We start from the raw sequence: 11,522 nt of genomic DNA on the forward strand, positions 1-11,522 counted from the left end.
CTTCGAGTTTGCGAAACGATCGCAAGCCGTTACGCTGATTCGGGAGGCTATCAAAGCCGGCAACAAAATCAAAACCCCGGGTATCGGTTAGGTAGTTAAGGTTGTAGGTACACGAGCCCTAACAAGGTTAGCCGTAGCCCACACAGACATCACGGAGTAGGGACCGCTAGGCACACACCCTTTTGTCTTTCCCCGGCGAAAGGAAGTCGTAGGGACCTGAGCACTCGGAAACCGCTCCTAGCCGGCGCAAGCTACGCTATGGAGCCTCAACCGGCTGGTGCCGGAGAAGTGTTAGAGTTCTTCCGGCTTCAATGCCGGAAAAATCCCCGGATCGCGGAAGAATTCCCCATCTTCTCAAGGGGAATTCCGGATTCTCCAGCTATAGAGAAGGAGCAGGGCCTGTCCTGGTTCTGCTAATCTCTTCCCGCCGAGCGTAGCCATCCGCGGGCTGCCGGTTGACACGTCGCCCGACGCGATCATGGAGGAGCTGACCAGCCTGGGGTTCGACCCCGAGTACGTGCGCTCTATACGCGCGCGCCAGGGTTGCATCTTCTTCGTGCAGCTGCGTAAGACCCCAGAGACCACCCCGGCCATATATAAGTTGAGCGAGCTCCTCTGTATGCCCGGGACGAAAACCGGTGTTTTCAACGTGGTATGGACGTTGGCATTTGAAGTTCACCGCCAAGAAAGTCCAACGCACACTCGACGCCCTGCCTGACTGGCTCCAGAAGTGGAGACTGTCGGTGAACGTGGCGAAAACGCAGGCCAGCCGCCGCCGCCCCTGAAGCTTTTCGGGGAGGACGTGACGTGGCAGCCACACGTCACATATCTCGGGGTCAAGATCGACCGTGGACTTTGCCTGAAGACCCACGTCGATTCAGTGGTGCAAGATGGCCTCAGGTAAGGCATAACTACGCCGCCGCCGCCACCGCAGCGCGCACCAACGCCGCTGCCAAGAAAACCGCTGAAGAGGGCCCCAACCCTGAGCAGCATTCTCACATTTCTGCCTCAGGCAAAAAGGCAAGAAAACCAAGACATCGGCTAGTGCGAATACAGGAAAGATGACATCAAGCGCGGAGCCTCAGCATCAAACATCAAGATACGGAAGAATAATCAACAAGTGAAATCATAAAATGTTGTATATATATTGTGCATATTTACAAATACGAGTATATAGGTATATCGCCGTTGAAGTTCTAACACCACGAAAGTAATTTTCTGGCTGTTTTGATATTTTGATGCCATTCGCTAGAGAATCGGAACACGCATCGTTTTAGCCAATCAGAAACACGAATTGACCAATAGAAACTCGCGAAATTTACCAAAAAGCATCTACACGGGATCCAGCAAATCGGCGTAATATTTGGAAACAGCACGTAAGACGCTTAGTGCCATACTGTGCACGGTTGCTTCTGACAATTAATGGAAAAAGAATTAAGAAAATATATACATAATATAATTTCTTAACTGTTTGTTGTTAGTGCAATAGAATGTCAATTATTATTAATTTCTTTAAACTCCATTGCACAAAATACAAATGTATAGCTCAATTGGCGGACTTAATACTGGAAGCATTATCTACCAGTCAACCATTGGGTCTAATAGAGAACTTTATGTGGGGTCACACTAAATAAATATATTTATACCTACACAAAAATATAAAATAAAATAATTATAATAAACATACATAAAAACTACATTAGATAAACAATATACATTAATAAATGGTGCAGCGATTACCGAAATGAGTGAAAAGGCTTATAGGTATGAAATACCCTCGCGACTCAAGAGTAACCGTGATTTGAAACTAGAACGACTTGGGGATGTCCTGATGGACTCGGGAAGTGAATTCCAGAGCCTAACAGCCATAACGGCGAAAGAATTGTAGGCAATTTCTGTACGGTGAAAAGGGATTGCAAGAGTTAACTTATTTGAAGAACGTAGGATTCTTTCGTGAGTAGAACTTAATAATTAGAAGCGTTTTTCTGTTCTTAAACACAGAGACATCTACCTGCCTTCGCAGTACGCATAGATTTCGAAGGAAGCTCGCTCAAAGCAGCCTTTGTGTCATATTAGTGTCAATGTCATTGTCAAGAGAGATAGACTAACAGTTTGTAACGGTCATACAATACAATACAATACAATAAATCAGTTTGGGATTGCGTCATCATGCAAGCGAAGCTCGAATGTGTTTTATTTATAAATATCCTAAATAATCATAAATTCCTATTTGAAACAGCCTTATAATGTAGTACATTTCTTAAGACTTTCTTCAACTTTTCAAATATCATCTATGATTCGATTCGAGCAGGTAGAGTAGCTAACGACCCAATGGTTACAGATATCAGAGCATTACTTTATGAACCTGAAGGGCTTATAAAATATAAACTAAGCTATGATGACGACTTTGTATTATTACCTCGAGAGGCCTAAACTAAGAAGCATTAATACCAATTTCTCAAATTAAATAGAACCATTTAAAAGAATTAAAAAGTGTCATAGTGATTGTCATAGCTTTTACGACGGTTTGCCACATAAATAAGATCTCAAATTTTGCTAGATATTTATCTTGTTATTGTAGTGTTATTATTAAGTTTATTTCATGAGAAATTTTTAAAGAATTTTTTTTTTTTTTTTTGGGAATATTTATAACGTCTTTCGAGATTGTTAATTATTACTTAATATGTTTAAGATTTAACTAACTAAGATTGTTACCTTATAATGATTATTATAGGTCGCGCGGTGGTTAAAGAACGCTCGGAAAAAATAGTGGGGGCAAACGGCGCATGTGTACATTCGCGCTCAAAAATGCTAAGGGAAATGTTTTTTTTTTATTTATTTAATACTAGCTGTTGTCCCGCAACTTCGCCCGCGTGATTTTCCAAAAAAAAGTAGCCTATGTTTTAACTCGGTTATTTAACTATGTATATCCATATCTTATAATATACTTATAATGTTAGTATGGATTTTGTGCCTTATAAATACTTATAATCCCTACTTATATTATAAATGCGAAAATGTGTATGTGTGTATGTATGTTCAGTTTTCACACTTAACCTGACCTGGCTGAACCAATTTTGATGAAATTTGACATAGTTATATTCAACCGTGGACGGACATAGGGTAGGGGCGACTTGTACTGTTTGAGAATTGATATATTATTTTAAGTTGTCGCGTACAAATACGATAAAACAATTTGTGCGCAACAGTACCCAAGAGACACGGGACGCGCGAACTCAACGCGGGAAGTAAAGAGTGACTAATCCACCAATACGTGTCGCCGTCGGCGCACACCCGCCCCCCCTCTCTCCTCGTCCCACCTAATAGACCTAAAAATTGATCACTGCGCATGCCCCTTCTACTTTTGCCGAGCGTTCTTAAACCACCGCGCGACCTATACAGTATAATTCTTTATGTGATTTAGTCAATTAATATGAATGTCCTCAAGTATAAAGTAAATTTACGAATAATAATAAAGATAAAAGTGCAATTAAACTTTAAAATACTTGTTCAGGGTAAATGTCCAGATACTTTGATAATTGGTATATTGTTAAAAAAATAAAGACTGATTGCATTAAAATAAACAAAAAAATTTAATGAAATTATTATTGTTTTTTAATTCCTTATGGAAAATAATGTATATCATGTCACTTTGTGATATTAAAGTGACAACACAACGTATGTCAATACACACACACACACAAAATCACGCCTCTTTTCCGGAGGGGTAGGCAGAGACTACCCACTTGCCACGATCTCTGCGTACTTCCTTCGCTTCATCCACATTCATAACTCTCTTCATGCAAGCTCGGCGGTTTCGGGTACTCTTGACCTGACCCTTTACCAGGACGTCATTAATTTGATCAAGATACGTTCGTCTAGGTCTTCCCACTCCGACCTTTCCCTCCACACTCTCCTTGTATATCTGCTTAGTCAACCTGTTTTCATTCATCCTCTCCACATGACCGAACCATCTCAACATACCCTTTTCTATTCCTGTAACTACATCATCTTTTACATCACAACATTCCCTTATCACGCTTCTTTTCCTTATCCGATCACTCAATTTCACACCCATCATACTCCTTAACGCTCTCATTTCCACTGCATTTATTCTGCTTTCGTGCTTCTTTTGCCATACCCAACTTTCACTCCCATACATGAATGTCGGGACCAACACGCCCCTGTGCACAGCCAGTCGAGCCTTTTTGCATAGTTTCTGACTGCTCATAAAGGCATGCAAAGCTCCATTCACCGTGTTCCCCGCGTTCACTCTTCTTTCAATATCACTATCACACTTGCCATCTGATGTTAACTTTGATCCTAGATATACAATAATATTGTCAATACATTTGGATTAATAACTGTTTTTTAAAATTAGTTACTGTTTCTACATTAAATAGAACTATAATTAAGTATACACAATTAGTAAATTTGTATTATTAAAGTATCTATAAAAAAATATGCAGTTTTTTCTCTCTCCTGAAAAGTTGCTATTTTTGACTTCCGTGGTGTTAGAACTTCAACGATGATATACAACATTTTATTATGATGATGATGAAGCAGAGCCAGCGTCAGCGTCCTCAGTCTACCTCCGCCCAAACCGCACAATACTGCAGAGCGACCTCGAAGCCCTGTTATCCCTAGCAAGCATACCAGATGGAACTCCCTCACCAACTCCACTAACGGAGAAATTCTAACTCAGCTCGAAGAATCCCTGGACTTCGACGTGGTAGCCCCACTTGCCCCGACCCGGTACCCCGGTGTAGTCGACCACAACCCCAGTGTCCTTGACTTCGCAATCCTCAAGAACATCACCCTTAGATAGATTCGAGCTGCCGGAGGACGCGCGCGCCTTGCTTACGGCCAAGAACGCCGCCCAAAGACGATCGACCATGCGTCGTCTCCAACGTCAAGTCAGAGAGCGCATGCGAGAGCTCAGGGACGAACGGTGGGGTAACTTCCTCTCCGAGATCAAACCCTCTCACGTCGCCTACTGGCGCGTCGCCCGATCACTACGATGCGACCAAATCGCGTCGACACCCCCTCTCACCCGCCCCGACGGCTCCATCGCTTTTGATGATGACGAAAACTCCAACTCGTGCACATCATCCGAGACTTTTTGTCGAATCGCACTTTTCGCTATAAAGTGGAAAGCTGCCTGTCGAGTCCCCACCCGATAAAAGCCGGAGTCCCTCAAGGCTCGGTGCTATCTCCCATTCTGTGCGCTCTGTACACCCATAACGTTCCCAAAACTCCTCAAGTGGAACTCGCCCTATTCGCCGATGACACGGCCCTCTTCACCTCCGACACACGACGTGAAGTCATCTCCAAACGGCTCCAACAATCTGCTAACGCACTCGAGGAGTGGTTTAGGAAATGGCGGATCGAAGTGAACCCCGAAAACAGTATAGCAGTATTCTTCTCCGAAGATCCCCACGGTGCCATCAGGCCTTCAGCCAGCACCCGATCCCCCCTGATGCCGATACCTTCGGACCTCACATCCAGAAAGTCAGAAAACCGAGCTGCCTTCTTCCTCGGCAGACTCACCCCCATGATAGGCAACGCAAAGATGTCGCTTAGAAATAAGCTGACTCTCTACATGCTGTGATCCGGACGACCCCATCACGGTTGCCAATCGCCCCCCCCCCATAACCCTGCGCCCGCCAGGAGGCAAGGATCGATACCGTATCCCTCGCACCCACCGGAACAGGGCGCGAAGTAGGAACAGTAGCTCGTTCTCCAGGTACCACAATGTACCAGAGCGCTTCACGCCGACTCGATAGGCCCTTAAGGCACGGTTAGTCAAGTTATAACCCTTAAGGTTGAGCGTTGTATCCGCTCGCGAGTTTGCATCGCTCGTATTGCGCCCCGAGAGCCCTTTGCGCGCTTTTGCCGAAAAGGCTGTTGGAGGAGCGTCATGCCCTCGCCTAAAACTGTCCCGCTGTAATAGTAAATGCCCCTCAGCAAAGGATAAGATTGAATCTTTAATTTCTAACTAATTTTTCGATCAATATACTCGCCGAAGAACGCCAGATTTCCTGTTCTGTCTCCTTTTACATAAATAACACAAGGTAATATTATATGAAAAAATATGCTATGATCTTATTGGTTTACAAAATATCTATTACATTAAACAAATGGGTTGTTCATAAAATTAAATAACAGTAGTTTAATATCAGTTTACACAATCATTTATCTTATATCATCCCTTATTTCTCTCTATTTTGTGTATGTAATACATATTAAAGAGCAATAATGTATAAATAAACAATAATTGACTAGTTAATGCAGCAGCACACTATGATATCAACCAAACTAACATTCTTTCTATTAAAGAAAATTTGTGCAGAATCATTAAAACCAAATTCAACTGTGATCACTGTTAGCTAATGTGTCCAATTAAATGTAAACTTTTAAAGGCTTATGTTGTACAAATTTGTATTACATATAATTAAATTTTACTAATTTCTTTAAAAGTATGTAAGCAAATTAAAACTACTCCTAAAAAGATATTAATTAACAAATAAATTAAATTTTTGTCCCTCCATAGTATCAACCTGCGGGAGTACGCTCAGAAGGCTGGCAGCATTGTTATATATTGTTACTAGTATATTGTTATTGACTACAAAAATCTTATTGACTCACAGCAAATATAGCACCATGACTCTGGCCGTGTGGTGCTTTCTGCAGCTTTTGGTTTGTCAGCTCTGATGGTCATAATGGCCTCACATTTTGTAAGTTTGGTATTTCAGTGTTGGAACTTGTAAGATCCACAAATGAAGATCATGCCTGAAAATCACATCAAAAATAGTTAAAAAATTGGACAATAAAGAAAACTAGATGTTGCCCGCGACATCATCCGCGTAAATTTCAAATATTTCCGCGTTAACTTATTTGCGGGCAAACTAATGCCTTGAGTTCATTCAAATGACTTTTTAGTGAACCGACTTCAATGAAACAAACTTTAAACGTTTTTCTGAGTTAAAACAAAGCAATTGGTGAAAGTTTTAAGTAAATCGGTTCAGTATTTTCGGAGATAAGCGTGACCATAAATACAGACAAAAAAATTTTTTTTGCTTTATATTATTTACTCTGAGTGCCCCTCTATCCATTTCAGTCAAAGATACTAAATGTACAGACAAAATATTTTTACTGTTTTATCTATACTTATAATAAATCTGTAGAGAGGTCAATTCTGTACATTGAATATATTTTCAAAATAACTATCAGGGGGTGATTAGTGATCGATACTGATGCCAAAAATGCAATCAGTAAAATTTTTGTCTGTCTGTCTGTATGTTCTTTATAGAAACAAAAACTACTTGACGGATTTTAACGAAACTTGGTACAGTTATTCTTCATACTCCTGAGCAGGTTATAGTATACTTTTCAAGCTACAATCAGTAGGAGCAGAGCAGTGAAAGTAAATGTTGGGAAAACGGGAGAAGTTACTTGATTTTTTAAGCTTCCGTCGCGTGTGCAGCCTTAATGGTTAAAGCTACAGCGAAACCATGTATTACGGAAATATTCTAAATAAAATTATTAAAAAAATATCCCAAGACAGCATAAGTCTATGTTTTATGGTTGACTCACAATAACACGTGTAATTCCTAATAGCTTAGCAGTTCGGAGATTTCTGATTATATTTCTTTACTCTGACGTTTATAATACCAATAACACTTACACTCATTCGTAATTCTTAAAAATTCATATAAATACCTATTTAATAAAAAAAAAACATCGAAATCGGTATAGAAACACAAAACTTATACATGAAATATGAAATACGCTAATTATAATTCTATTAGAATATTTTTTTAGTTTAAATAGGCACTTAGATTAATCTATACTACCTAATATTATAAAACTAAAGAGTTTGTTTGTTAGTTTAAATGCGCTAATCTCAAGAACTACTGGTTCGAATTGAAAAATTATTTTTGTGTTGAATAGACCATTTATCGAGGAAGGCTTTAGGCTATATATGTAACGTCTAGCTGCAACTATTAAGAGCGAAGAAGTAATGAAAAATGTGAAAAAAATCGGGGAAGGAGCATCCTTAAGGGGTTCAATGATGCCCAAAATAACTATTCCACGCGGACGAAGTCGCAGGCACAGCTAGTTATACATATGTAAAGATTCAGTTTGTGTAAACAAGGATAAGGTCTAAGGTGAAACACAGCTAAAATATTGCCTATTCAGACTTTCTTAAAAAATCCTAGGTATGTAATAGGTAGCAGGAACACAGAATTGTTAAGATTTTGCCTTGTAATGTCTGTTCATTGGTTTGATACTAAGTAATATTTGTCGATTTCTTTTACACAAAAAACAATGTAATATAAAATCAATACATACTTACAATGAAATCCATGACTTAGTTTAACATTATCCCGTTTCATCTCATTAGGGGCTGCACGCAGAGTTATGTCCATTATTTTCTTATCCTCTGGACAGACAGCTCGACAATCAACCAGACTTAACTGGTCCTATAAAAAAGCATGCATATGATCTTAGGTGAGGCGCACCTCAGGAGGGTGAAACTGGGAATATGCAAAGATGAGATTATATCATAAATTGATGATGCCAGCTTCATTAAGAGTCACCTGCTAATGGTAAATGTGCCGTGTGGTTCCCGGCACCAATACAAAAAAGAATAGGACCACTCCATCTCTCTTTATCATTGATGTCGTAAAAGGCGACTAAGGGATAGGCTTACAAACTTCGGATTCTTTTTTAGACGATGGGTTAGCAACCTGAGGCTATTTGAATCTCAATACTATCATTAAGCCAAATAGATGAACGTGGCTCTGTCTACCTCGCAAGGGATATAGATGTGACCGTATGTATTGCTAATGGTAATTTATAACTAGCTTTCGCCTGCAGCCTATGGCTCTGCCTGCTTAGAAACTACTTCAACTCTTTGTAATTTCCGACACTCTGACCGCTTTTGGTCATACCTAAGCCCTGGGATCATAAAAAATAGGGCTTAATAGGACATAAAAAAATCGCCGAAATATTTTTAAGTCCCAACAAGTGCGCACCCTTTCGTATACCCTTACACTTACTTTCACATTATTAGATGGACATGTTTAACAAATAAATATAATTATGCTTTAGACAACTACCACACCCAAAAACGTAGACGGTAGATGTAAAAAAATATGGAGGTAATGTAACCCACATTACCTCCATATTAGATAGGTACCTGATAGAATTTCCAAACTACACGTAAAAAACGAACTACGAATGAGGGTAGGTAAGTTCATCATTCCTACCCACAAATGTTTGAGAAGAATTAATAAAAGTCTATCAAAAGACAGACTGGTAGGTACTTACATACACGTGGTAGCTGCTCAAATACATGTTTTTTAATAACATGCATGGTTATCAAATCACCCGCATGGCAATCACTGTTCGCGGTGCACGTGCTGCAAAAGGCACTTTGATCAACAGTACCTCGTGCTCGGCAGGCTGTTCAGTTGAGAACATTCCTGGAAGGGATATCAAATTTTCATCAGTTACATACATACATAAAATCACGCCTCATTCCCGGAGGGGTAGGCAGACTACCTCTTTCCACTTGCCACGATCTCTACATACTTCCTTCGGCGGTTTCGGGTACTCTTGACCTGACCCCTTACCAGGACGTCCTTAATTTGATCAAGATACGTTCGTCTAGGTCTTCCCACTCCGACCTATCCCTCCACTCTCTTTGTATATCTGCTTAGTCAACCTGCTTTCATTCATCCTCTCCACATGACCAAACCATCAAACAGTTTCTTATCAAACATGAAAATACACCAAGCTGAACCACGATCAAATCATTTTTCCTTACCTGTTGTTACCTTACTTCCATTTTTGTAGAAAAATATTACATACTTAGTTACTTCTATACAAAAACATGATTGATGATTCGCAAGTATCAGTAATTGTTAAGGAAAATTATTCAAGTAATAAAAATGTTCTCAAAATAATGATATGATAGTGAATCAAGTACCTACCTTAGTAAAATAAAAATGCAGCAGGCCACGCAACACGCTAGCACCAGCAAAGCAACCAGTAGTGAGTGAAGTACCGGATGCGGACGTAGTGGTTAAATTAAATTCAAATCAAAGAGTATAAAACCGTTCTAGTTAATTTTCTTAGGTTGGATGCGGATGTATGATAGCTTGTTTACACGTATTAAGTAACGAAGTGATTACATAAAAACAAAAGTAAAAATTAAAGCCAACAATAACATAAATAACACATTATGATAATAATAAAAAAAGCCAATGCCGTTTCTTTGCTAATGAATTTTCCTGTCGTGGGCCTACTAGAAGAAATTGATTTTTTTAATTTTTTCTTTGATATACATAAATATATAAATAAAAAGAATAGGACCACTCTCTTTCCCATAAATGTCGTAAAAGGCGACTAAGGGATAGAATTATAAACTTGAGATTCTTCTTTTAGACGACGGGCTAGCAACCTGTCAGTGTATGAATTTCAATTTTATCATAAAGTCAAACTAGCTGTTTGACTTTATGATAAAATGATTACGTGTTCTATTAGTCTCTTCAAGACTGTTAGCTCTGTCTACCCTGCAAGGGATATAGGTGTGATTAAATGTATGTAAGTGATTACATACTTCCGCTATGATAGGTTTTAGCTGAAAATCAGTGCTGAACCAGTTCAGCGAATCACTCCTCCCTCACCCCGGGTTGCAGAAGATGTTCTGGTGAGCGTGGCCTTAATTAATCTTTTTCAATTATAATTTTCGTATAATAAATTCTTGCTTTTGTAGAGAACTCAAGTGCGAAATTCCAGAAAAATGTAGCCTGTGTTACTACTGAAGTTTTATTGTATCTCTGTGCAGTAAAATCGGTCCGGTTTTTTTTAGTTTACTAGTTACATATATTTTTGTATATTTGTTTGTATGCGATAAAATTCGAACCGCTGATCTTATTTTAAAAAATTCAAAAGGTGTGAAGAATCTGTTAGTAGATTTGTAAGTTCGTAAGCTCGCGAGGTCTTAAGTTCATGGCAAACAACTTAAGTTAATCACAATTATACGCGTAAACGATATAAGTTTATTACTTAATACGTGTTAACAAGTCATGAAGTAAAAAATAAAAAAGAAGGAAACGGAAATGGAACTTGAGTACCACCCTATTTGCAATTTCAAGGGTTGCCAGTAGCCGTTTTTGTTTGACTGAGCTGAACTAATTATATAATTAAGTCGATACTCTAAGGCTGAACTCAACCACAGATTAAAAAACATTAAGAACTCAATTCACGGAGCTGCAAAATAACTTTCTAGTGATTTTTTAGTAGGTTTGAAGTTATAACGTATCAGACATACACCCAAAAATTGTTTCTTTGGTGCATCTTTGAACATGATCCTACATTGGGTAAGTCAGTCAGGTTCCGATGTGATACACGTTGCGAGTCGTAACTAAATTTTCGCCTTCAATCAGAAAAGGCGGCAATATTACCTACTCTATTTTTACTTGGTTTAGTAATGGAAAAGATTTATTACT

Source organism: Amyelois transitella, chromosome 28 (assembly GCF_032362555.1).
Source record: "Amyelois transitella isolate CPQ chromosome 28, ilAmyTran1.1, whole genome shotgun sequence".
NCBI lineage: Eukaryota > Metazoa > Arthropoda > Insecta > Lepidoptera > Pyralidae > Amyelois > Amyelois transitella.